This window comes from Henckelia pumila, chromosome 1 (assembly GCF_033568475.1).
Source record: "Henckelia pumila isolate YLH828 chromosome 1, ASM3356847v2, whole genome shotgun sequence".
Lineage (NCBI taxonomy): Eukaryota > Viridiplantae > Streptophyta > Magnoliopsida > Lamiales > Gesneriaceae > Henckelia > Henckelia pumila.
In genome coordinates, this window is record NC_133120.1 from 178,307,419 (window position 1) to 178,334,159 (window position 26,741).

General features: G+C 36.1%; 1 non-coding gene across 1 annotated transcript; it reads left to right on the top strand.

Annotated features, from left to right (window-relative positions):
* Nucleotides 1–14,817: 14,817 nt before the first annotated feature.
* On the top strand, nucleotides 14,818–14,923 carry LOC140876976 (small nucleolar RNA R71). Its single transcript, XR_012149198.1, has one exon. It is a non-coding gene; the product is annotated as a small nucleolar RNA R71 (small nucleolar RNA).
* The last annotated feature ends 11,818 nt before the right edge of the window (nucleotides 14,924–26,741 follow it).

Sequence of the window (26,741 nt, forward strand, 5' to 3'; positions counted from 1 at the left end):
TCCCTTTCAAATCACATATTGCATCTACACTTGCTCTAGCATGAGGAATTGGTGTCTTGTTGATTGATTTTGCTTTTGACTATGTGGGTTATGTTTTATGTTTCTGTTATGCATTCATCTTGAGCCTACGTTGATTTCAGCAGGCAGAACCGCCCTTTTTGTTTGGACTTTTGGGAACTATGATTGAGTGGCCTAGGTCGTAGTCGTATCACTTAGTGCTAGCATACTCATTATGGTTTCTCAAAGTCTAAATGAGTGAGATATGTGGCACCACCTCGATTGGGAGAGTCGGTGAGTCGTCACTTGATCTCATCCTCGGGATCCCAAAAGCACAGCAGCAATCCTTTGTTTATCAGATTTGATATCCCGGTTTAAAGACATGCATTTCATTATGTTGTTATTGATTGTGTTGTTGTCTTGAAAGCATGTTTATTGTTGTATTACTTGATATGTTGCTTTTACTGGGATTATCATTCTCACCGGTTATCCGGCTGTTGCTTTGTTTTGTATGTGTACTTGGCAACAGGAAGGGCAGGATCAAGTCAGCATAAACTTGGTTAGCGTCAAGAGCAAGAGATAGAAGTGAGACTCGTTTAGAAGTCGAATCAGCATGTCAACCTAGTTATGTTTTGCGAACATGTTTAGTCATTTGAACTTCTCGTAATTGTTTTTTAAGCAAGAATCGATGTAGATACTACCGTATTGAATGTTTCTCTTCCCTAAACCTTACTTGTATTGTTATTGGCATGTCAAATACTTTTAATGCAAGTGTTTAGGTTTTGATTGAGTTTATTTCAGTGTCTTAACTCTTCTGGACGAGAGGACGGCACGGGCGCGCCGTTGTTGGCGCGGGCGCGCGGCCTCTTTGCGAGGTATGGGCGCGGGCGCTCTTACTTAGAGCGCGGGCGCGCTGGTCTTTGCGCAGAATCGGCGCGGGCACGCTGCCTTAGGCGCGGGCGCGCTGGTTTTAGCGGATCTTAGGCACGGGCGCGCGAGCCTCCTTTTAAAAAAAAAATATTATTGGTTTCTTGTTTACTTATCGCTTGTTTTCTGATATTAGTTGATTAGAAACGAGGTCTCACAGTGTGTATGTAGCGGCTTCAATGTCATGTACTTCGAAAAGACTCCGTGTACTTGAGCTAAAAGATCTAATTGACACATCGGGGTAAATTTCTCTCTCATGTACCCGTTCTCCTAGTCATATCTACTTTTACACCTCCCTTGGAAATTTTTTTATTTTTATTTTTAAAGAACGACAAATATATGATCCATAGATAGAAATTACGCACCACCTAATTTTACACTCGGTTCATTCAACCCAATTTGGTCCGCAGACTTAGCCATGACTCGGTTGGATTAGGATTTCAATCCCCATGTCCAGCCCGGATGGAGCTGTTTTCACTACAAGAAAAATGCAAAAAGACAACGGATTTTATCCGTTGTCGTAGGGGATTAAAAACTGTTGTAACTGATGGTATTGTTAAAAGTACTACCCTAAACGACAATGGATAAAACTCCGCTGTCGTTTTTCTCAAAGACAACTGATAAAATCTGTTGTCTTTGCCCTCAAAGACAAAGGATAAAATCCTTTGTCGTAGGCACAAATTCGTTGTCTTTGAGAGAAACGACAACAGATTTTATCTGTTGTCTTAGGGGCTTGTTTTTAACAATGCTATCAGTTACAACAGTTTTAGACAAATCCGTTGTCGTTTTCCATATAAAAAACAAAAAAAAATTAAAAAATAATATACAAATTTCAATATTATAAATAAACCAAAATTTTAAATTTCAAAAATAAAATTTAATATACAATTTTTTAGTATTACAAATCACTCGAAATTAAATTCTAATGCAATGCACACTACATAAAATAAAAAAAATCTTTGCAATCTTTGCTCCTGCTTAGCCCTGCATCTGCACCATGTCTGGAGCCTAAAGTTTTCTCATTCTTGATCTTCCCCATACTCTTTAGCGGTTTTGATTTATTAGAATCACCAGACACTTTAATTCTAATTTCCTAGAAGAAAATATTAACATTATAACATAGTGAAGTTTGAAAATGTAGTGACCCGTATCCAAAATTAACGAGTAATGAGTAATTAATTGCATGATCTTGTTTAGATTAAGTAAAACATGATTAAAGAAATTTCAGATGGATTAACGGAGTCCTGAAATGGATCCAGAACACTCAAAAATGGCACAGAGGATCAGTAAGGATAAGACGACCCAATTTAAGACCAGACCATCCGATGAGAACGAAAGCTCCGTTGTGACAATCGGAAGCTCCGATGGCGATCTGAAGCTCCGATCTGTTACAAAAGCTCCGGTAATATTACATCAGCCATGACGTAAGTGGCAATAGAAGCTTCGATTGGGAACAAAGGTTCCGATCTTCCTCATTCGCCGCCGGCCAGTAAGGATTTGACATGTGGCGGATAAGATCAATTGGAAGCTCTAATCGTGCAACGGAGGTTCCGATCGTGCTCTATAAATATAGGTGCAAGGGCATCATTTCAAGCGCACCAAGTTCCTCTACTTCGCCCGTATAGCTCTATTTTAGGGATTTGAGTACTATTATTTTAAGAATGGGAGTAGGGATATATTTTGGTATAGTCAGACAGTGTCTGACATAGTACTGGAACGGTATCCTAGTAGCAGAGTTGTGCTCATAGCTACAGAGCTGCAGCAGTAGTGTATGCCCAGGTGTTTGGGTAGTCACCATCAGCGGGCTGACGGGGGACACATGTATAGCTATGGTCTCCTTAAATTATTTAGGAGTATGCAATAGCTTAATTAAGGATTTTAGAGCTTAATTAATGATTCATGAGTATTTATATTGTAGAGTTGATGATAGGCTTGGAACCTAGAGTGGGACTGCTAGGAACTGCCTTAGAAAGTTACGTAAGTACTGACTGAGATGGCCAGCATGATATATATTATATGTATTGCATGAGTATGTGCTACGTGTTTTAAATATTTTATGGTTTTAGCACATGCATGATTTTATGGTAGACTGCATCTAGTATGATGTGAGTCACTGACAGATTTCATAGGGAGCTTGTAACTCATCATGGACTCAAGGCGGGCATTGCCAGTTTTCATATGAACCAAGTGTCCTGTTTTAGATTCGAGTCAGGATTGGGGAGACTCAGCCCCTTGTTTTTCTATCACTAGGAGCGACCATGACAGTGGAGTAGACGCTATAGTTGGTAGGAGAATATGGGAGTGGCACCACAAATTAGCTATCCGGCACAGCCCAGCATATTCTTGGCACCCTGAGTATACTGTTTTACTTTGGTTTTAAATACATCTATGTGCTGCATATATTTTATATATCATTGCCTCTGTATTGAGCTTAGAGCTCACGTTCAGTCTTTTCTGTGTGTCTGGACACCCCATTCGATGGGGCAGGTGTAGATACAGGATTGAGCACCAGGAGCTTGGAGTAGCCAGAGACCCTTGAAGACAACACGATTAGATGTAGGTTTTTATTTGCCCATAGGAAATATTTAATTCGATTGGGTTGTATATTGGTTTTATTTAACCGGTTGTATTTTGTCTGTCTGCATTTATTTAAGTCTTTCGCAGTGATTTATTTAATGCATGCTTAATTATGCTCTAAACTCTGATTTGTTAGTGGATCCGGGTTGGGTCGCTACAGAAAAAGTAAAAATCCTAATTTTTTTTTTTGGGGGGGGGGGGGGAGGTGGGTGGGGGCTATTTAATGCTAATCTGCCAGACATCTGATGATCAGCAATCAAGAATAACAATTTATTGACACAGTAAAAAATAACAATATAGCCAACTACTAAAATGGAATTTAATACATTAGAAAATCCAATTGAAATTGAAATTAGAGATCATAGGTAAACCGCACCACAGATAAAAGTGAGCAATTTTGAAAGATCATACCTATTTTTTTCCACCCTCTGAAAGTTGTAACAGCTTTTTAAGTGTATTATCCTAAAGAAAAATCACCGACACATTTATACATTCTAAGCACATTAATATCAACTTGAAGGTTGTAAATAATTAAACAGAAAGAAAAAAATATTCATGAACCTCTGCAGATTTTTTAACTACAATTGAAACATACTCGGCCTTATCTCTAGTCTAACCTCCTTTTCTCTTCTAATTGGACTAGTAGTTCTTCTGTCCAAAAAAAAAAAAAAGCACTTAGGCTTGAGTTTACCATGGCTTTAGGATTTTATAATGCAAGATATGATACGAAGCATGCAATTTACTATACAGTGTACCAAACTAACAAACAAAAGCAATAGTTCCATGCTTGATACCACTGTATGACCAAATTCAGTAACATGAGAAATAGGTTGTAGAATCGATGCACAATCTTAATAATGCTAAATTAACCAATAAGATTTCACCATATATTCAATTCTTGAGAGAGGCTTCATTGGTTAGGAAACGTGTCTCACAAAAAGACTTTTATCAAGGTGATAGTAGCATTTTATCTTCGTGAGATGCTTTTTATTGAAACAGAAAATTTAATATTTCTCAATCTAATAAGTATAACCCGGTAAAAAACGTAATATTTCTGTGGGAGAGGATTCAGAAATTGCCTAAACCAAATTAAGAAGTTAAAGCTACCATCTTGAACCTTCTTTCCAAAATGTGGAACTCTGAGTCTATTGCAATAAACAAAGTACTTAATTTCAATTCCCAGAGATTTACTATAGCAAATCAGCTATCAAGATACAAGCTCAATAGATTTACTAGATGCTGATATTCTGGCGGTATCGGAAAGTTTGTTCTGCTCCACTTCTAGTTGTTTTTAGCGCTTAGATTTTAGCACAAGTAACTCCACTCCCTCCATTTCAATCCCAGTATCCCACAACAATTTATATCAACAATATGCAAGTTCTTACTACTCCTAACAATCTACATGACGCGAGCATCAGATTTATTGTCGTGAAAAATTACTCGCAAGCGTACAAGTGTCAAGTTTTAGTAAAGTGAAAAATTGAGTGTCGATCCCACAGGGAATAATTTGAAAATATTCAATACTTGCAATTAAAATAGTCTTAATTTTATTTAGAAAATTAAACTTTAGAAGGGTAATGACAAAGTATATAAATATAGAAAATTGAAAAGCGCGCACAAACACAATCCTGTAAAGATTATCAAACAAAGGAAAATAGTCTAGAGGTTTGATTTCACCTGGTCTCAACAATATTCAATCTCAATCAATCTATTTTCATGAATTCATTTAAATTAATAACCAAGAACACATAGATTATACTATTTCCCTCTCCCGAGTATCAAATAGAATGTATCAATTACAGATCGATTTCAATATCCCTATACAAAATCTACTTGTAATGATATGTGTGAAACAATGTTCTTTTTAAGTTTTATTCAAGTTATAAGCTCTCCCGAGTCATATAAACAATTAAAAGTGTGAATTCTATTGATCATATTCTAAATCCCCTCTCCCGAGTGCCGAATTCTGAATAAATATGACAAATCAATTTATGGCCAGTAACTTGAAAAGACTATCAAACCTAGAATTACAATTAATTTAGAAGAATTCTATTCATAAAAATCAACCATTCATAAATATGTCTTGACCAGGCTACATCGACCTCTAGACTTAAAAAGTTTAGTTCATAATAAAATTCATAGCAATATAAATCATGTTCAGAAATTCAAACATAATTCAATCTCAAAAGAAATAAATAAAGTAAAGATAACAAATCCGAAGTCTTTCTTCCGTGTCCAATTGAAAAGTCTTCGTCTTCGTTCCAAGCAACTCCAAATCTCGATCGAAACTTTAACAACTTTTCTCTCCAGATTCTTTTTGTGTAGTGGCCGCTTCTTTTCCCTTATTAGGTCTGAAAAAACCCTTAAATATACCCTTAAGATTCGTCCAAACACCTTCCAAAAGTATCCAAAAATTCCCAAAATTAAACACAGCACTTTGTAATACAGACTACGACGCGCGGATGCACCACAAGAGAGGCGGGCGCGCATAGCTTCCTGTCTCAGACATTTAATAACTTGACTTCATGTGCGGGCGCACCACACCAAGAGCGGGCGCGCATAGTCGTCTGTCCAGGTTTCTTCAAACTACGAACCATCTTCGCTTGCTTCGCTCTTTACTTGACTTCTATGATTTCTTCTATCATACATTCATTATTTCCTATAATTTCTGACATCCAACAAAAACAACAACTTCCACATAATACAGCTCGAAACCAAGCAATTATCCAATAATATCAACACAAATTACGTGCACAAAAGGCACTTATCAAATTCCCCCAAACTTAAATGTTTGCTAGTCCCGAGCAAAAATCATTCAAGCCTCAAACACAAAACACTAACTATTCCACTCAACAAATCAAGACCAACCAAGAAATACTATGAAACAATAGCCTTAGCAAAATATTCAGAAAATTTCATCCAATCATATCAAACTAACATTTTTCAAACACACGTTAGTGACCTCCAAAAATTACAAATCCCGCAACTCACGTGCAAAATACTCTTATCTAACTCAATTCACACATTCATAGATCAGGAGGAGTTTAACAGGTGAAAGGATCAAACACAGGATAATTACTTCTGAAACCCACACGAAAATCAGGTTATTTCACAAAAGAAACTTGTGTGCGTGTTTCGGTCAAAAATTCATATTCATTAAGAGTGTCAATCAATCATCCATAGGCTAGATTCTCGCAACCCTTCTTCACTAGTATATTGGGCAACTGAGACTCGGTCAATAGGACTTAATTGGCTTATAATGTAAGGCCTGGCTCATGGCTACAAATGAAGGAAAAGAATTCAAAATAAGGAGTAATTCATATTCATGCTCAATCTAACTTTAACTCCTTTTTCATTCACAATTTCACATTCTTTCTTCTTCAATTCACTTAATTTTTTTTCACTTTCTTCATTCTTCTTTTTCACAACTTTTTTCTCTTTTTCCCAACAATTTCAACTTTTTTTTTTTTACCACCTCTTTGCATCTTTTCAATTCATCCTCACACCATTCCATTTTTTCACAAATAAAAACTAGAAGCATATCACAATTTAGCATTCAATTTACTCCCTTAAAGGTAGGAATTAGTGTATAAGCTATCGGGTAGTCAATGTAGGACCTTGAAATAATCACGAATGGGGGTATAATCACACGTTTACACGCATGCCATTCGATTTTTAGATAACTCAAACAAGGTACTAGGGATAAAATTAATAAGGTAGCTTGAAAGGCTCAAAAGAATTCAGAAAAAAAAATGCCTAAATCATCCCTAATCTCAGTATTGCCCGTATTGCGCCTCAAAGGGTGTCCGAACTAGTTCTAGACAATCTCAATTCACAAGTAAATCACACAAATTTTAACCAGTGCAGAAAAAAATAATCATCAACAGAAAACGATGATTTTCAACTCAGATCACGTACCTAAAGTACTCATGTATATCTTGTGAAAGCTGAAAGGGCAACTAAGGATACAATACTTCCAATAAAAATCAAGCCCAAAAATCTCAAGAATTGCCTCATTCACTTCTATGTTTGTATGTTTTAATTCAGACTTAAGCAAAAGCACAGAATGTATAGGGATTCATTCATCTCAGTGGTTTACTGATAAAAATTCTTTTAGTTCAATCATGGAGTAAAGCTAAAAAATTTCATTTGCATCATTGGCCAATGTATTTTCATTTCTTTCATGGTTTCTTGGATGTAACTCACATTCACTCAACAATTCACCCTTTCACAACCTCACAAACTAATCCAATCTCGCAAATGCATCCCACCACTACACAATACAGAAGACTAACACAATAAACAGAAACAAAATAAAACAAAACACACAAAAAGGAATAAAAACACATTCAGCACTTTGGAATCACGAAGCAAAATCCCCCCAAACTTGGTACAATCAGTGTCCTCAATGATTCAAACAAGAAATAAATAGAACATGTACCACAAACGACGACCGTCAGTGGTCGTCGCTATCATCACTCATATCGTGACTATCAACAGCAGGTGTCGGGTTTGAAGTACCACAAGCAGGTGGCCACTGAGGAAAAGGGGGAAAAGGATGAGCCAAACTCGCCGCTTGAGGAAATTGGTGGCTTAATGCACCAGTGAATCCCATCATGTAATCTATGAAAACGTCATGTCTTTGCTGAAAGTGATGGAATTCTTGACGATGTTGGCGCAAACCTTCCTCAATGGAAGTAACCCGCGCTTCCAAAGAAGGAGGCGTCGCAGACTATGATGTAGAAGCTCGACTAGCAGCAGCTCGAGCATTGAAAGATCTTCTAGCCGCACGTTCTCTTTGTTCACTAGCATATTGGTGGCGAGAGGACGAAGAACCACCGGGTATGAGAGCCGTAAGCTTCAACAACTCTTCAGTCGGGCTCCAATCAACCCCCACTGCTTCACACAAATCAGTAATAATGGAAGGCAAAGCAAGGCCCCCCCTTGATCGACCAGTAAACACATTTTGAATCGTCTCTTGACAGATACGGCCCAAATCCATAGCCATTCCTTCCACGATGCAATAAACAAGAATCGCCCTTTCACGTGTGACCTCATGATCATGGTCTGTGGGCTTCAGTCGAGCACAGACGAGAGCGTACCATTTTTTGGCATCACTTTTCAAATCAACCTTTTGCAACTTGGAAGGTTTAAAATCACTTCCCAATCTCCACACAGCTCCCTCGACACAGATAGATTGGATAATAGCATCATAATCAATGTCCCCAGATCGATATGCCACATACTCATCATTATCTATTGGCGGAATCTGAAAGAGAGTATTAATGGCAACCGAATCAAACGGCACCATGTGTCCTCTGACTAATACTTTGAAGTCAACGTGTTTAACTTTCAGATTGGCATAAAACTCTCGCACCACTGAAATAACAGCTTCTTGAGGCTGCTTAACAAATTGAAGCCATTGACGCTGTATCGCCTCATCCCCGACATTGCATCTAATAATTCCATTTGGCTCAAAACCAATGGTAGTGTCAAATCCTCTCTCAGGCAAAATATTCTTAGAAAGCAACTCTTGATAATTTGCTTCGGCCGTTGGATTCCAAAAACGATGATTATCAAAATCAGGGGTGGAAGAAGAAGATTCCCCCAACTTTGTTTTCTTCTTAGGAGCCATAAATCAAACACTTGGCAGGCACAATAGGAACTTGCAATTCACAAGAACAATTCAACAATCTTGATACCCACAACTAATAATTCCAGTCACCCCACCTCTACACTTCAATTTAACACTACGACAATCAATTCACCCCACGAAATGACAAATCCTCTCCAAAAGCTCCTTCCAGTTCAAGAACCCAATAAACAGAAAAGTGGGCACACACGTGAATAGAGAACTTACCACTAAAGAAAGAGAAAAATCCACAATAACCCAGAAACGTATAGCCTTGCACCAAGCTTGATGCCTTACCCGTGAACGAGAGGTTAGAGATTAGAGGAAACGAAAATTTATAAGGTAGAGAGGATGAATTAAGAGAAAAGAACAAAAATATAGAGATAAAAGGGAAAACAATTACAATAGAAAAAGAAAGGGAGAAAAAAAACGGCATTTTGGAGAGAAAAGATTTGGAAGAAAAGGAAATATAAGGTAAAAATAGAAAAAGGGAATGAGAGAAAGAAGGGAAATAAATCGGGCAATAAGTTTAGGCGGGGCTGGCGCGCGTAAGGAACGGCGGGCGCACATAGGGCACTGTTCATGTTCTTTTATTCGTAAAGCGACGCGCGGGCGCGCTCTAGTGACCAGCGCCCGCGCATAGCACTCTGTAGAACTGCACTTGTGTTCATTGATTTCGGGCGCAGGCGCGCATAAAGTGAAGCGGGCGCACATAGTGCACTGTAAATAATTTTGAGATTGGCCTTTCTTCACGCGCGGGCGCGCCACAGGAGACGCGGGCGCGCATAGCCGTCTGGACCAGTTCTTCAGTTGTAGTTTTCGGGACACGTGGCCGCGCGTGACATTTTGGAATTGGTTCCTGAAAATGAAATAAAGGACAAAATATATATATATATATATATATATATATATATATATATATATATATATATAACTAACAAGGAAATAACAAAATGCAAAGCAGAAACCGAAAATACAAAATTAAAACGAAAAGGACAAATGGGTTGCCTCCCATTTAGCACTTGTTTTATAGTCCTCAGCCAGACTTGCACCAGTTTTAAGCCGGGTCTGTGAGGAGAGTACTCTCAGTACTTCGTACTTCAGTACCATGATAATGTTTCACCCTTTGCTCGTTCACTTTGAATATTCTTCCATCTATACATCGCAGCTCAATCGCACCGTGCGGATATACCTTCTCCACCATAAATGGTCCAGACCATCTGGACTTCAATTTTCCTGGAAACAATTTTAGACGGGAGTTAAATAACAATACTTTCTGACCTGGTTCGAATTCGCGAGGTACAATGTTCTTATCATGCCACTTCTTTGTTTGTTCCTTGTAGATCTTGGCATTCTCATATGCATCATTTCGAAACTCGTCCAATTCTGTCAACTGTAATTTACGTAACTCCCCCGATGCTTCGATATCCATATTCAGCTTCTTGACCGCCCAAAATGCTTTATGCTCTAACTCCAAGGGCAAATGACATGCCTTACCAAACACCAACCTATACGGTGACATCCCAATCGGTGTTTTGAACGCAATGCGGTATGCCCATAATGCGTCATCCAGCTTGAGTGCCCAATCTTTTCTATTCATCTTCACCGTCTTCGCTAATACTTGCTTGATTTCTCGGTTAGAAATTTCCGCTTGACCATTGGTTTGCGGATGATATGAACACGCCACCTTATGCCTGACACCATACTTAGCGAGCAAGGTATTAAAAATTTTATTACAAAAGTGCGTACCTTCATCACTGATTATTGCTCGTGGTGTCCCAAACCGTGTAAAAATGTTCTTCTGCAAAAATTTTACTACAACACGAGCATCATTAGTAGAGGTGGCAATTGCTTCCACCCATTTCGACACATAATCCACTGCAAATAGGATATAAGTGTAGCCAAACGAAGGGGGAAAAGGACCCATAAAATCAATACCCCACACATCAAATAATTCAACTTCTAAAATTTTTGTGAGGGGTAATTCATGCTTTCTAGAAATACTTCCCGTTCTTTGGCACTTATCACATGATTTCACTAAGGTATAACTATTTTTAAATAACGTAGGCCAATAAAAACCAGATTGTAATACCTTAGCGGCAGTTCGGGTGGCTCCAAAATGTCCTCCATAGGGAGAGGAATGGCATTGTTCCAAAATTTCAGTTGCCTCTTGCCCCGCCACACATCGTCTAATCACTTGATCAGCACAACGTTTGAAAACATAGGGATCATCCCATAAATAGAACTTAACGTCATGGAAAAACTTCTTCTTTTGATGTCGATTCAACTCTGGAGGCATAGCACCACAAGACAAAAAATTCGCTATATCAGCAAACCAAGGGGTATAGGAACTTACCTCAAAGATCTGTTCATCCGGAAACAGTTCCTTTATGCTTTCCTCCTCCTTCACGTTCTCTAACTCCAATCTCGATAAGTGATCTGCAACTTGATTTTCACTTCCCTTCTTATCCTTGATTTCAAAGTCAAACTCTTGTAACAGTAGGATCCACCTTATCAAGCGTGGCTTAGCGTCCTTTTTGGCAAACAAGTAGCGAATCGCTGCATGGTCAGTATAAAAAACTACTTTAGTACCAATTAAATATGGACGGAATTTATCAAAAGCAAAAACTACTGCAAGCATCTCTTTTTCTGTAGTAGTGTAGTTTTGCTGGGCGGCATCCATGGTGCGGCTTGCATAATATATGGCTCTGAAAATCTTATCTCTCCTCTGGCCTAATACCGCGCCCACTGCATAGTCACTAGCATCACACATAAGCTCAAAGGGCTCCTTCCAATCCGGTGCAATCATGATGGGTGTTGTGGTCAACGCTGTCTTTATCTTTTCAAAGGCCTGCAAACAATCATCGTCAAAAATGAATGTAGAATCTTTTTCAAGTAAATTACACAGGGGTTTTGTGATTTTAGAAAAATCCTTGATGAAACGCCGATAAAACCCTGCATGGCCTAAAAAACTTCTGATGCCCTTTATGTTCTTTGGCGGTGGAAGCTTCTCAATTGCAACCACTTTAGCTCGATCCACCTCTAGTCCATTGGATGACACTTTATGTCCAAGGACAATGCCCTCTTGAACCATAAAGTGACATTTTTTTCCAATTTAGCACTAAATTCTTTTCCTGACACCTCTGCAAAACAAGAGACAAATTATGCAAGCAATGATCAAAAGAGGTACCAAATACGGAAAAGTCATCCATAAAAACTTCCATCACGTCCTCCACCATATCTGCAAAAATCGTCATCATACACCGCTGAAAAGTTGCAGGTGCATTACACAATCCAAAAGGCATCCTCTTGAAAGCAAACGTGCCATAGGGACACGTAAAATGGGTCTTCTCCTGATCCTCTGGTGCTATAGCAATTTGATTATAACCTGAATACCCATCTAAGAAGCAGTAATAGCAATAACCAGAAAGTCTATCAAGCATTTGATCAATGAAAGGAAGTGGAAAATGATCCTTACGAGTAGCTTTGTTCAACTTCCTATAGTCTATACAAACTCGCCAGCCAGTTACTGTACGTGTGGAGATTAACTCATTATTTTCGTTTTTAACTACAGTAATCTCACCCTTCTTAGGCACCACTTGAACCGGAGATACCCAACTACTATCAGAAATAGCATAAATCACTCCCGCATTCAACAACTTTAAAACTTCTTTCTTAACTACCTCTTTCATGGCGGGATTCAACCGCCTCTGATGATCAACATAAGGAGTATAAGACTCTTCCATCAAAATTTTATGCATGCAAATTGTTGGACTAATACCCTTAATGTCAGAAATTGACCACCCTAAAGCAGTTTTAAATTTTCTCAGAACTCGCAACAATTTATCTTTTTCTACATCAGACAAATGAGCAGATATAATAACAGGACAAGTAGAATTTTCACCAAGGAATTCATAACATAGGTGCGCAGGCAATGCTTTAGATCATGAGTTTCAGGAGATACCTCAGGTGCACTATTTTCCAATGCTTCAGATTCCTTAGAACTCACCATTTTTTCTTTCGGAGCGCTGTCTAGGAATATTTTTTGTTCATGTAACTCCCAATCTTCTTCCTTATCAACCACCTCGTCCGCCACCAAACACCTTTCTAGTGGGTCATTACTTCCTGCACATGAAAAGGAATTATGAGAATTAACAATTTCAATGCTCTTACATGTACTCACCTTGCTTGGCTCCCTCATGGTATGATAAATGTTGAAAATCACAGCTTCACCACCAACGCGAAGTGTGAGCTCTCCTTTATGGACATCGATTAGTGCGCGTGCAGTAGCTAGAAAGGGTCGTCCAAAGATCAAAGGAGTTTCTTCATCTTCATCCATGTCTAAAATTACGAAATCTGCGGGAAAGATGAACTTGTCGACCTTCACCAAAACATCCTCCACAATACCTCGAGGATATGTGAGACTCCGATCAGCCAACTGTAAAGTGATGGTGGTTGCCCTGACTTCTCCAATCTCTAAGGTCCTGTAGACAGAAAATGGCATCAAATTAATACTTGCTCCTAAATCACATAACGCTCAATTAACTTTAGAACCACCAATAAAACAAGGGATAGTAAAACTCCCTGGATCCTTAAGCTTTTGTGGCAATTTTTTTTGCAGGATTGCACTACATTCTTCTGTCAAATTCACCACTTCATTGTCTTGCAATCTTCTCTTCTTGGACATTACATCTTTGATGAACTTTGCATAGTTAGGCATTTGTTCCAAGGCATCTGCAAATGGAATATTGATGTGTATCTTCTTAAAGATATCTAGAAACTTGGAAAATTGCTCATCAAGTGCCTTCTTCTTAAACCGCTGTGGGTATGGAAGTTGTGGCTTCTACATCGGTTTAGAGTCAGATTCCTTCTTGGGCTCTTCAACCACAATTTCTTCAGCCACTGGTTCTTCTACTTCTTTTTCTCTGCACTTCTCTTCAGCTTCTAACTTCTTCCCACTTCTTAACTCAACTGCTTTGCATTGTTCTTTTGGATTCACTTCAGTATTGCTGGGAAACTGCCCTCTGTTTTGATCCTTCAAAGCATATGCAAGCTGTCTAATCTGTGTCTCCATGGATTTCATCATAGCTCCCAAACTGCACATGTGTGTCTCCATGCTGTCCATTCGAGTTTCAGCCCTCGACATTCGCTTGTTAGATTCAATAACAAATGTAGACACCACATCTTCCAACGACGCTTTACCTTCCCCTTGATTTGTGTTGAATCCCGGAGGGGGTTTCAACACATTCTTGTTGTTGGCATAAGAAAAGTTTTCATGGTTACGTAAACCAGGATGATAAGTATTAGGAGGAGGGTTACCTCGATAATTTCCATAGCCTCTGGGATTGATATATTGAGATTCCTCAGGTGGATGAGATTCTTCTATGGCAACTGATACACCTGCAGGTTCTGCGATATTCACCTTGTTCAGAGAAGCAACTTGTGTACTCAACGCAGATAACTGTGCAGTAATGGATGTAAGAGGATCCACACTGTACACTCCCTTCTTGACTCCCGTACGTTCAGATGGCCATTGATAACTATTGATAGTCATCTGTTCCAGCATATCATAAGCTTGAACGGGGTCCTTGGCAAATATAGTACCTCCAGCAGCAGAGTCCACCGACATTCTTGTATGCGTATTTAATCCATTGTAGAAAAACTCTATTTCTTCCCAATCTGCAATATTATGATTAGGACAACGCCTTAACAAATCTTTGTACCTTTCCCATGCCTCATATAGCTGTTCAGAATCATGCTGTTGGAAGGTACTGATCTCAATCTTCAGCTGGGTTGCTTTGGATGGTGGAAAGAATTTCTCTAAGAATTTCACAGCCATGCCTTTCCAAGTTGTTATGCGTCCTAGCGGCAATGCCTGCAGCCAACTCCGTGCCTTGTCCCTGAGAGAAAAAGGAAACAAACGTAAGCGTATTATATCCTCAGAAACACCATTTATCTTAACAGTATCAGTAATCTATTGAAAAGTGCGCAAATGTAAATGAGGATCAGCAGTGGCAGTTCCATTGAATTGGTTCTGCTGAACCATGTTAATTAATGTCGGCTTCAACTCAAAGTTGTTGGCATTTATTGTCCCTCGAGCGATTCCAGAATAGTGAGCCTGGATCGTCGGCCTAAAATGATCTCTAATTGGCACCAAGGGCAATTCATTAACATTTTCTTCAGCCATGTTAAGTTGTTCTTCTCTCCTAGCTCTTCTCAAAGCTCGTGCAGTTCGTTCAATCTCTGGATCAAAGAGCAAAGAATTCGCACTTTGAGATCTTCGCATAAACTGAAATTAAGAACAATAACAAATTATTAGTAATTAGATTAAAATAAATAAAAGCTCTAAATTAAAACTTCGACTAATTGGTAACAAGATTAAAAAATAATCAAAATTATTCCCCGGCAATGGCGCCAAAAACTTGTCGTGAAAAATTACTCGCAAGCGTACAAGTGTCAAGTTTTAGTAAAGTGAAAAATAGAGTGTCGATCCCACAGGGAATAATTTGAAAATATTCAATACTTGCAATTAAAATAGTCTTAATTTTATTTAGAAAATTAAACTTTAGAAGGGTAATGACAAAGTAAATAAATATAGAAAATTGAAAAGCGCGCACAAACACAATCCTGTAAAGATTATCAAACAAAGGAAAATAGTCTAGAGGTTTGATTTCACCTGGTCTCAACAATATTCAATCTCAATCAATCTATTTTCATGAATTCATTTAAATTAATAACCAAGAACACATAGATTATACTATTTCCCTCTCCCGAGTATCAAATAGAATGTATCAATTACAGATCGATTTCAATATCCATATACAAAATCTACTTGTAATGATATGTGTGAAACAATGTTCTTTTTAAGTTCTATTAAAGTTATAAGCTCTCCCGAGTCATATAAACAATTAAAAGTGTGAATTCTATTGATCCTATTCTAAATCCCCTTTCCCGAGTGCCGGATTCTGAATAAATATGACAAATCAATTTATGTCCAGTAACTTGAAAAGACTATCAAACCTAGAATTACAATTAATTTAGAAGAATTCTATTCATAAAAATCAACCATTCATAAATATGTCTTGACCAGGCTACATCGACCTCTAGACTTAAAAAGTTTAGTTCATAATAAAATTCATAGCAATATAAATCATGTTCAGAAATTCAAACATAATTCAATCTCAAAAGAAATAAATAAAGTAAAGATAACAAATCCGAAGTCTTTCTTCCGTGTCCGATTGAAAAGTCTTCGTCTTCGTTCCAAGCAACTCCAAATCTCGATCGAAACTTTAACAACTTTTCTCTCCAGATTCTTTTTGTGTAGTGGCCGCTTCTTTTCCCTTATTAGGTCTGAAAAAACCCTTAAATATACCCTTAAGATTCGTCCAAACACCTTCCAAAAGTATCCAAAAATTCCCAAAATTAAACACAGCACTTCGTAATACAGACTACGACGCGCGGACGCACCACAAGAGAGGCGGACGCGCATAGCTTCCTGTCTCAGACATTTAATAACTTGACTTCATGCGCGAGCGCACCACACCAAGCGCGGGCGCGCATAGTCGTCTGTCCAGGTTTCTTCAAACTACGAACCATCTTCGCTTGCTTCGCTCTTTACTTGACTTCTATGATTTCTTCTATCATACATTCATTATTTCCTGTAATTCCTGACATCCAACAAAAACAACAACAACTTCCACATAATACAGCTCGAAACCAAGCAATTATCCAATAATATCAACACAAATTACGTGCACAAAAGGCACTTATCATTTATCTCCTTATTAACCATCATTTCGTTAAAAAACCGGAAGATCATTAATAAAATGTATATCTAAAAGTTTCATAGTATAAACGTACGGTACCTCTGATGTACAACACTTCGTGCAGAACAACGCAAGAAAGAATGGTACACAAAGCATTGAACATGGCAGAAAACAATATAAACTCGGTTAGGCATTTTGATGAGAACCTCCTCCTATCAGTAGAGTAAGATTTGTGTACAAAGTTTATCAATCGATAGGAAAGTGGATTGAACCTTAAATCTTGTCACATGTACAATATATTTTTTTCATTTGAAACATATTTTTTGTATAACAAAACGAGACATTTATATTTCCAAGCAAGTGTAAGAACTAATAATATGTATTCTAGGTATGTATCCCCCGAAGTAAGCTAGCTCCTCTATTTTGTTGGCAGAAATGAAGTTTTGAGAGTGGGGAAATCTCAACAAACAGTAAGCCGTGAAATACTTTTCCCACATAATTATATCAATGCAACGTTTATCATACATAAAAAAATAGATTTAATGCCTCAAATATAGAACAAAAAGCTTGTCACACCACAAATCAAGATTGGGAAAAAGTGAAACATCAGTTCTCAACATCTGCTGAATATTGGAACTAGATTAAGAAGATGGGTATGCAATAATCTAACAGAGCGCTTATTTCGAGTACAAATAAAACAATCCGTTGGCAATATATTTCTAAATTCACCACATTTAAATCATGCATATACTTATTTCTGGTCATTTCCAATTTACCTTAAAACAATCATCATTAATTAGAAGTGCAAGTTCCACCTCCTGCTAGTATACTAGGAAAATTTATCTGACATATATAGGATTTGGCACTTCCAATATTAAATCACCACACGTTGACGGCTGAGTGACACTTCCAATATTAAATCACCATACGCTGACGACTGAGATAATATAACTACTGATGACTTGATGCATGCAAGGATTTGGGTAGAAGTAATAAATTGAACTATATATTATATTCCTTTTTTTTGAAATACTATATATTATATTCTCCTCAACCTAAGAAGGTTGGGTTTAGAAAATACTATGTTCTGGAGGAGATTACCATAAAATCAAGATACCATGCATAAAAATCTGGTAGAGTGAAAATTGTAGGGGACAATGAGCTCTCTAATAAGCAATAAAAAGCTCCTCTCCTCCCAATATAGACAGTGCCCAAGTCCAAATCTAACCAAGTGCAAATCCAAATTAATCCAATGTTTAAATTTACTAATTAGTCATATGCGTGTAGTAAAATGTAAAGGTTCACTATTGAAGATATTTCTAAAGAGACACAAATAATTTAAGCTTAGAAAACATAGTCCTTAATAAGCCAATTTCCATAGGCTTCTTTTATAGACTTTAGGCATATCAATGTGTCTTCCTCACATAGTTGACTAATTTCAAGTACTCCACGCCCCACCTGGAAGCTAGCATAAGTTCATATATAGAATGATTCTATTCTTTCGATGTTCGCAAGATCATACGATGAACTCAAAACACATGAAGAGAATTATATACCTAATTATTAAATAAAAATTAAACTTGATGCAGATGCATGTCCACAAGCATCATAAATAGCACAAAGAAGGCGTCAAAGAACGTGTAACAGGCAACATATGTATTACAATAACATGATTTTCGCTAAATCGTAACAAGAAACATTGGCAATAATCTATAGGCTCCCCAAACACAGTACCAAATAAAATGAAAAGATTCAAAACTAGTTTCCTCCAACACATTACAGAAAATATATATGATGAGTGCATTTTGTATGCATTAGTTTGTGATATTTTTATAGAGTTATTTGCACCAACCACCCCTTTAAAATATTGAAAATGCACATTTCTCCCCTGTGAAATTTTAATAGGCATCTTCAACCCTGACCTTTTAAAAAATTAGCACACTCGCCTCTTCAGATGCGTGATTGTTGCGCATGCGCCCCTCATGCGACTGGGCAAAAATTTTGATTTTTTTTTGCACCAAATACCCTTGTAAAATATTAAAAAAACATATTTGACCCCTGTGAAAATAATTTTTAAATCTATTTAACTCATAATACACAATTTTTAATAAAATCCAAATATAAATGTTTAGCAAACATTTTTTGTTTTATTAATTATTATTTTTTATTTTAAATGTATTATCATTAATTAATTATTTTTTAAAAAATATTATTATTTTATCATGTTATCATTATTTTATTAAACTCACTTCGTATTTCCAACTTTTCCATTAAACATGCATTCATAAACAAATATTTAAATAATTTCAAGTACCAAAATATTGAACTAAACTGATAACTTCAAACATATTGCTTTTTCGATTTAGGATTATATATTATTAAACCAAAATTTAAATTTTTCGAGAATATGCATTGCACAATTTGTAATAAATAATAAAAAGATAACATGCTTATATAATTCTAAATTCAAAAAGTAACATTCATAAACTTATCATTTGGTTCAATATTTTGGCATTTTTAGATATTTAAATCCTTATTTATGAATCATGTTTAATGGAAAAGTTGAAAAGACGAAGTGATTTGATAAAATAATGATAACGAGATAAAGTAATATTTTTTTTAGAAATAAATTAATTAAAAAAATTATAAATTTAAAATAAAAAATAAAAACAAATAAAATTAAAAATTTTTGGTACTTATCATGCACTTATCATTTTGATTTAATATTTTGGTTCTTTTAGGTATTTAAATCTCGTTTATCAAAGCATTTTTAATGGAGAAGTTGGAAACAAGAAGAAAGTTTAATAAAATAATTATAACAAGATAAAATAATAATATTTTTTAGAAAACAATTATATAATCATAATAAATTTAAAATTAAAAATAAAATTAATAAAACGAAAAATGTTTGCTAAATATTTTATAATTGGATTTTAATAAAAATTGTGTATTATGAGTTTAATATATTTAAAAATTATTTTCACAGGGGTAAAATATGCATTTTTAATATTTCACAGGGGTATTTGGTGCAAAAAAAATATCAAAATCTTTGTCCAGTCGCATGAGGGGCGCGTGCGCAATAATTACTCATTTGAAGGGGCGAGTGTGCTAATTTTTTAAAAGGTCAGGGTTGAAGATGCCTATTAAAATTTCACAGGAGAGAAGTGTGCATTTTCAATATTTCACATGGGTGTTTGGTGCAAATAATTCTATTTTTATATCTATTTTGTGTGCATTCATATTATTTTTATGTGTTTTAAATGTTTTAATGCATGTGTGTGTATTTCACTCTCTGGGTTAATTTTGTAGGAAAATGGATTTTTGAAGAATGAATTACGGAGCAGCCTTGGTCAAAAATTAATTTATTATTTTAGAGAACTCCAAATCCAATCTTTACTGTTCAAAATAAAGCTCTAGATGTTTTGAAGCAGCTGTCCAAATTTCAGCTTGATCCGACGGCTAGAACTGAATATATGAATTTTTCAAGAAAACTGCGCGCAGGCAAGGATGTATGCACGGACCCCGTGCCGGGGTACGAATAAGGGTCCGTGCATCTTCGTAAAAAAATCGGCATTTCCGGTTTAATGCACGGACCTAGACATGGTCCCTTATCCAGGGTCCGTGCATGTCGCAAAATCAGAAAAAATAGAAATTTCAAAAATTAAAATTCTTAACTTTTTGGGATTTATTTTATGGGCTTTCAAACACATATAAATAAGAGAGTTCAGAACGTGATTAAGGGGTTCCACCACGTGGAGAATCGCATCAGAGAGGCAGCGGCTAGGAGGCTTGGAGATTGAAGAACGCATCATTCGAGTTTTTCTTCCTTTTTTCTTTTGATTATTAAAATTTTGTTTGAACTATATTTTCGTTTATTGATTAGTTTTTCTTCAATCAAGACGGCTTTATTGGGCCGAACAAATTTATGTAGAAAACTTGGATGTTTGTTTGAGATTTTTCAGACTTGATTTTATTTAATTGATTGTTAGATTTATATTTGTCTTGTGAATAATCTGATCAACTGTTTGCTTGCATGTTAATTAATTCCAAGTCGACAGAGGAGGTATTGATTTCGATCACTCTGATAATCAACATATTGTAAAACCGACTAGAAATAAAATTTGGTTTCAGTGTGCGGTTTGGGTGTAAACTAAATTTTCATAAATATTTAATGCATTCAAATTTGATTAGAATTACGAAAGATTAATCCGTGAATATTTGAATAGGTTGGATTGTTCTAGAAATAGTCCTTTGAACAAATTAGGAGAATTCCCGTGAATTAAGATTAAATCTGAGTCTTGAATCGACTACTTGTTACATGATTTGTTTGGTACCTACGCGTGTCTTGGTTGTTTTGTTTTAATTAAATTTTATTTTTAACTATTTTAATTCTTATTTTCTTAAGCAGTTTTTATTTTAAATTCTTTTTTTATTTTAATCAAATTTCTTTTTATGATTTTTTCTAGATTAAGTAAAACAATTAATTCTTGAGAATTGACAACAGTCCCTGTGGGATCGATACTTGGACTCTCTGTCCATATACTATTATTTGACCTAGTTCTCTTGCTAGATAACCGAATTAAGCGGCCAAGTTTTTGGCTCCGTTGCCAGGGACTGTTTAGTTAATATTATGATAGATTATTTGTTTGAGACTAGACATTTTTTTTCCTGCATTTGTTTTAATTTTTACTTTTATTTTCTTTTTCTTGTGAGGTACTTGAAGATGGATCATCGAAAGGTGTTCATAAGTTTTGGCAAACAATACTCGGAGCCATTCTATCTTGCTTGGAGGAGATTCAATTATTTGGCAGACATATATCGGTACAATGATTTTTCAAACTATACGCTAACTCAGATTTTTTATGATGGATTGGATGAGAAAACAAGAAGTTGGGTAGATTATGGAGTTTTGGTCACTGACAGTCACTGACAGTCACTTGTTTCACAGAGATTACGATAGTGCTAAGCACTTGTTAAATGATATGGCAGATTTCGACTATCATTGGCATTGTGATCCTTCACTGCAGGGTTGGAGTCACCAATATACTCCAGAATTCAACTCCACAAATTTTGAGAACCAACCATTTGAGGATCATGTGGCTCAATTGGAGAATATTGTGCGACAACAGACAGAGATAAATAAGTTCGTAGAAAGCCGCATCAACTCTTTGAGTTTCTTGGATGAGCAGATTGAGCATTTTATAGAACCAATTTCTGAGATCTGTCAAGAGAATGAAGTAATTGTGCCAGATTATGAGGAAATATTTTTTGAGGAATCTTCATGTGAAGAGGAAACAAAAGTGATGGTGGAGGGGGAAGAAATATACAAGGCGAAAGATTTGACCTCGTCAATGGTATTCATATGCACACCGTTAGAAGATCCGTTCTTGCCATTGACGCCAACTCCACAATATTCCATCCTCCAAGAGTCTCCTTCCAAAATAATCAATTCTTAAAGAGTATTGTTGGACCGAAGACCTTCCCATGTCAATATCACGCCAAGCTTGAGGGCATACAAAATCAAGACCCATACGTAGAGTCGTATGATTCTTACTATGGGCGGCAGCCGCTCTTTGATGGTTGCTTCTGCATAGTCAGGCTGTAGACTATAAACTTAGCGCTGACTGGGAGGCAACCCAGTGTTCTTTCCCTTGCCTTTTATTTTAATTTTTGTTTATGGTTCTTTTTATTTGAACTTTTCTTCTTTCCTATGCCATTTTTCCATGCCTGCCGCTATACCCAGTCTACTATTGTAATCCCAAAAGATGCTGCCGAGGAGGAAGATGAAGAGTATTCTTATGACCAGGGGAGTATTATTTTTGTTTTCTTTTCATTTTTTAGTTTTGCATTCTGTTCACTATTCATGCATATCATTATGTTTTGTGTTTTTGTTATGTGAATAAGTAGAATGATGAATGTTGGCCGATGATGATAGAGTTGTGAAAAAAAATTGTTTTTGTAAAAATGTTGCTTTTGATTGAACATGAGAAGCTGTTGGTTGAATCGTGAATCATTTTAAGCACGCATGTTAGACTAGTGTAGTGTAGCGACGTAATTGATGAAGTTCGTGTTTGCTTGACCATTGCACGACAATAGGTGTTTGTTGATCATGATAGTGTCTTTGGATTCCCGATGGTTGTCTGACATTGCATGTATGATCTTGGGCGTACCTATAAAATTTTTTGAAAACTTTTGGTTGAACATTAAGTTAACTCCATCCGAGTTACGAGTAGGGGATTGAAATCCTAATCCCTTGTTTTTTACTAAGTATGCGGATTTCATGGGGTTAAAAATTTTAAATTTTAAAATAAAAATTCCATCATGGCTTGAAAAATGATTGAAATCCTAATCCATTTTCCATGGCTAAGTTTGCGGGCTCAATGGGATTGTAGTTCCATCCGGGCTATAGACGAGGGGATTGAAATTCGAATTCTATATTAGTCATAGCTAAGTTTGCGGGTAATTATTGGGGCATAAAAATACCGGGTGCAAAATCCGGAGGTACGTAATTATTCTCAATAGAGTGCACGTTTTTGTTTGGGATTTTTGGGATGAAGGAGTGCTGGATTGTGATGCTTGCATTGAATTATCATAGGTCTCTAAGCATTCGTAGAATAAAATCTTTTGAAGTTGCATGAAATTGGAATGACATGGCACACACACACGTTTACGTTAAACTGACAGTGTATTGTAGACAATCAGAAGTATTTTTAGTTTTTAGTTTTTGAAGTTGGAAGTTATTTGAGGCTATTTTGTTCATGATTCATTCTTACTTATGTTGTTGTTTGCATATTATTTTTGCATGTCTTGCTCGAGGGCGAGCAAGAGTTAAGTATGAGGGTGTTGACGAGTGCATTTTGTATGCATTAGTTTGTGATATTTTTATATCTATTTTTTGTGAATTCATATTATTTTTATGTGTTTTATGTGTTTTAGTGCATTGTGTGTATTTCACTCTCTGGGTTAATTTTGTAGGAAAAAAGATTTTTGAAGAATGAATTACGGAGCAGCCTTGGTCAAAAATTCATTTTTAATTTTAGAGATCTCCAAATCCAATCTCCAACATTCAAAATGCATTTCTAGATGTTTTGAAGCTGCTGTCAAAATTTCAGCTCGATCCGACGGCTAGAACTGAAGATATGAATTTTTGAAGAAAATTGCGCGCAGGCAAGGATGTTTGTTTGGGATTTTTCAGACTTAATTTTATTTTATTGATTGTTAGATTTATATTTGTCTTGTGAATAGACTGATCAACTGTTTGCTTGCATGTTAATCGATTCCAAGTCGACAGAGGAGGTATTGATTTCGATCACTCTGATAATCAACATATTGTAAAATCGACTAGAAATAAAATTTGGTTTCAGTGTGCGGTTTTGGTGTAAACTGAATTTTCATAAATATTTAATGCATTCAAATTTGATTAGAATTATGAAAGATTAATCCATCAATATTTGAATAGTTTTGATTGTTCTAGAAATAGTTCATTGAACAAATTAGGAGAATTCCCTTGAATTAAGATTAAATCTGAGTATTGAATCGACTATTTGTTACATTATTTGTTTGGTACCTACGTGTGTCTTGGTTGTCTCGTTTTAATTAAATTTTCTTTTCAACTATTTTAATTCTTATTTCTTAACCAGTTTTTATTTTAATCAATTTTTTTTTTATGATTTTGTCTAGATTAAGTTAAATAATTAATTCTTGAGAATTGACAACAGTTCATGTGGGATCGATACTTGGACTCTCTGTTCACATACTATTACTTGAACTAGTGCTCTTGCTAAATAACTGAATTAAGCGGTCAATATATATATAGATTTTAAATTTTATTCAAAACTAATAACATCACACCTTGTGAAAGTGGAGTATAAGGAGATGTTAGAATATTCGCTAGCATAATCGATTTATTTATTACAAATACAATTATTAGATGGGTGCGTATATATGCAATAATTTTTAGGTGTATGTGAAAACATAAATACTATATGGTAATTGTTTGAGGAATTAAGACCTTTGTACTCGTGTTTGGGAGCTCTATTTACATGTTTGTATCATGCATAGAAAAATTCAGAAAACTTTTTCATAAGCCTCAAGAGACTTACAGAACGAAAGAGTAATTAAACAGAATAAACTAGCTAGATACTATTTTTTTTTCATTACAACATAGGAGTGCTGATGTCGGGGGAATTTTTTGATTCTACATGGCTTCAAACCCATACATATCTTTCAAATGAAAAAAATAAGATATAAATTACCCACACCCAGAAAGCAGGAAAAATAAGATATAAATTACCCGTCACTTTCTCTTATTGTTTCCGCCGGAGTTAGAGCAGCGGGGGCGGCAGCGACTCACCGAAATATTTCCAAACACGGCTGAAACGAGATAAAAAGAATGCAATGTTTCAGAATGATTTCCTAAACTTTGAATCCAAGCTAAAACACTAATAATCGATCAAAAATAGCTAATAAACGAGAAGATCCAGTCGCGAACATGGCTTCGAGTCATGCACAGTCGGCCCCTAACTCAATATTCAAGGCTTAGATCGAATCTACAGGTAATGGGCTTGGTGAAGGAGGTCACAATTGGAGTTGTTAAGGCATGGTCTAGCTTAAAGGAGGTTGGACGACCTGTTTCCGGCGATCGAACGACGACTAGGGCGCCGGAGCCGAGCTTGATCGAAGGGGCGACGGGATCGGGGCTAGGGTTTGGATTTCCCTTTTCTTTCGTTTCTCCTTTCTTCTGTCACCTCGCTTAAGCGTGTAGGTATATAAATATTTATATATTTAAATTATTAAAAAAAAAATAAATGACAACGGTTTAACAAAAGTGTTGTCTTAGACAACATAAAACAATAGAAAAAGACAACGGTAAAAAAACAGTTGTCGTAGAGCCTCAAAAACACGCACATAGACAACGGTTTAGACCATAAAAAACCCGCTCATAGACAACGGATAAGACAATGGTTTTTTAAAACCGTTGTCTTTTTTCATTAAAATACGGCCAACGACAACGGTTTTTGTAAAAACCGTTGTTAAAGGCCCAAAACAACAGTTGGTGTATAAAACTGTTGTCTTTTTAGTGTGGTTAATTAACATATTTGTTGTAGAATTTCCTTTTTTTTTTTTTGCATTCCTCATTTGATCCGCAAACTTAGCTATAACTAAAAATAAGATTAGGATTTAAATCCTCTCGTCTATAGCTCGGATGAAGCATTTTTCTTTTCTTTTCTTTTCTTTTCTTTTTTCAGCGGTGCGCTATGGATCACTCAAAAAGAAAAAAAATTTCATCCAAGATCATAAGTGTATCAGTAGAATGAGTCAAATGAAATTACAAAGTCACATTCTGAGTTGTTAACCCCCTAGTGTCGTGCAATGATCTAGTCACTGAAACTTTGTCTTTCTTAGTACACTTCACCGGTTGAACTATAGTGCAAGGGAATATTCACAATCAATCCAAAGGTCTCTATTATTTCAAAGGCTACAATTTCAAAAATCTTCTCCCTAATCATCATTGGCTTTTATGGTTTCATCCATCGACAACATGCATGAGAAGACAAAAAATATGCAATCACATAACATTATGCATGAACAAACATAAAAGACAACCTCCCCAAACTAAAATCTAGCAGTGTCCCCAATTCTAAATAGAAAAACAACTAACTCCTAAATGAGAGAGAAAAAAAACATGCATTCATAACAAAAACAAAATGCAAACATAAAACATTGAAAATATTGAAATGAAAAACTCCCCTGATCAATCATCGTGGTGTATATCCATCTTCTGCTGCTGCACCACATCTCTTAGGCCATCAATATTCTCATGTATTTACATTGAAAATCAA